Here is a 2776-nt window from a genome sequence, read left to right on the forward strand (position 1 = left end):
TCAGATCAATCTGGGTGAACTGTCCGAGATACAAAACAGCGACACCAACGATTTTGAAAGTCTTCGCGATGCCACCTGCAGCCGACGCTCCTCTCACTCCTGCACTCACCGTGTCCCGCAAAGCCAGATTTTCCTCCCATGCCCCCGCTTCTCCGACTGCATCTCCAACGTGCAGAAGAGTATCACCTCCTTTTTCAAGAAGCCGCCCGCGCTGCCTCCATCTCGATGGGTTGGAAACAAACATTTCCCTAAAGCAAATAAATTCCTTACCCGCACTGAGCAGGATGTCATTTACTAGAATCTATAGACACTAACCACTCTCTGCAGCTTTCAATGAAATGAGAAGCGTCGATCCCCCATTGGTTGTAATTCAAAAGCACTGTCCACCACTCGTCGTCATAATTCCACTTGTCCAAGGCCATTATATCCATAATGCCAGCTGCTTGTGATCAGTATACTGATCATGGATCTTTCACCCAACAAAAGTTCGATCCATATTTGAGCGTCAGTCACGAAACTTAGTTCAGGGGTAGAAGACCCCGATATCAACCATTTTGCAGAGTCTCAAGAGCCAAAACTACTGGTTTGGGAGAGAGATAGCCTCTAATTTCGGGTTTTCAGCAAAGAAAAAACACCCAAGATACCCCCCATGATCGGTATAGTGATCAGCAGCACGGTCCGAAAAAGGACAAAATAGACCAACTGAAGCCCTTGAGGCTATTGTTTACTTATGCTCATGCACTTTGGCTTCTTTCACGGTGGTAGCTCCGTCGAGAAGTACTCCGTGTTTGCCGCGGGGTGCTGCTCCGCAGAGTGTCACTCTCAGGAATGCGCCTTCTAGTCTTCGGAGGCTCTAAAGAGCTACCTGAATCGTTCCGGGCTCGGCGATTTGGGGTCACATTTTGCGAAGCAGACCCATGTGCGTTTGCTCTGTTTCGAGATGGAGATGGGGCAGTAGTGGTCCGCGTCACTAGTTCTGTGGCCGAATGCCACACTAACCAACAGATTTTTCTTAAACCAGGGTACGCCCCCATGCAAAGATGAACATTACAAAGATTGCATTTGTATGAAGAACGATGTCCTCTCCAGCCCCCTTCGTTTTGTCCGCAAAGCGCGCAATACAACGCTTTGGGCTGCTGTTTTGCCTCATGCCCTTGAACTGGTAGTCTAAGACGCACACCGTCAGGAGCACTAAAAAATATATGTCTGTTGCTACGAGGGTTTACGGCCAAGTTCCTTAATCGCGTTGCATCTCCTGAAGTAGTTGCGCCTAGTTCTTGATCCTCGCTTTGGTCCCTACTATCCTGAATCGTATCTGCGTACGAAAGCAGTTCAATAACTACATCATGAATAAAATCAGCCATCGCCTGGACCTTATTAAGCGCGTTTCTTTATGAGTCTAAAGATCGAAAGGAAGCTCTGTCTTCGAGAAGATCCCGTCTCTGAAACATTCTCCAGGCTATAAATCCATTTATGGCCAACGTCTTGATGGTCTGGGAAATCAACTTCTGCTCCCACCTAAAATGTGATGTTGATGAGCGTAACATTGCTCTTGCCTGCGTAGCACCATCTACTCCTCCTTTTGTTTTAGACTATAGTATTTGAGAGGAATGCTTAAAAAGCTTTAGGGGAGGGAAGGGACCCTTCTCTTTCACATATTAGTTGACAACGCGCCAAAAAAGAGTGCCGTGACTTGAGTGTGGATAATAGTTCCGCATCTGCAAAGGTTGGAGGCACCACCTCTGCATCGTATAAATGTGCCCACGTCACGATAGAATCCGCTTTCGCCCACAGAACCTCCTTAGAGATCTCCGCAATTGTTTGTGAGCATGTCGCACCGACAGTGTAAAGAATACCCGTTTCAACTGCGACAACTTATATAAAAAATTGCACCCCAGTCATCAAGACTTGGTGAAGCAGCTGCCCTATGTGTTCTGCTGGAACAAACTGGCGAAACCTTTCGTCCCCAACGTCACAGTTAATGATGATAGCAGCAGCCAACGTTACAGCAGAGTCTACAGTTCCTGGTGCAACCCTAGTCTTAATCTCAACAGAAGCAAGATTTAACTTGTTCTCCAAAGACGAGGCCACTGTTTGCATCGTCAGACGCCCTCCACGCATCATTCCCCAGCTTATCTACATCAATGAGGGCCAAGGCGTCCGGGGAGGACGCCAACCAGTCCTTACCTTTACTCCCCAACATTCCACACTCATACACCACTTGCAAAAACGGCATCCGTTCCATTGCCTTGAGAACCGCCCCCTCATTTTCTGATCCCTTCATCATCGGTTCTGTGGATACCTTTGCACTAAACCACCCGTCACAAAAAATCGTCAACCACTGCGCTGGCGTGCGTTCTTCCTCCACCCTTTCAGTTTGCATTCCTAAACATGCTCGCACAAGTCCACTTTTAATCAGTATCTTTCCAGCGTTTGTACCCGTTATGCGAAACTGCCTGAGAACAAACCAGTCGGCGCATCTCTGCCCCACTGATAAAACAGTACACATCTTTAGGACCTCAGCTTCGACGAAGTCTTTCTGATCTTGCGGGGGCGACGGAGGGTGCGCAAAAGCTCCAAGATTGTCATGCTTATTAAACAAAACCTTGTTCAAAATGCAGCCTTTCGGTACCGCAATCCATGTTCTCAGATTGTCATTAATTAAAGTAGGTACATTGTAAAAAGAACCTGATGACTTTGGAAAACTTGTCGCTCCCATGCTCGCCAATGACAATGGCAGTCATCTTGTCATTACCAACTGCACGGGAGCCGTCTC

The sequence above is a fragment of the Chondrus crispus genome, genomic scaffold, assembly GCF_000350225.1.
Source record: "Chondrus crispus Stackhouse genomic scaffold, scaffold_25, whole genome shotgun sequence".
NCBI lineage: Eukaryota > Rhodophyta > Florideophyceae > Gigartinales > Gigartinaceae > Chondrus > Chondrus crispus.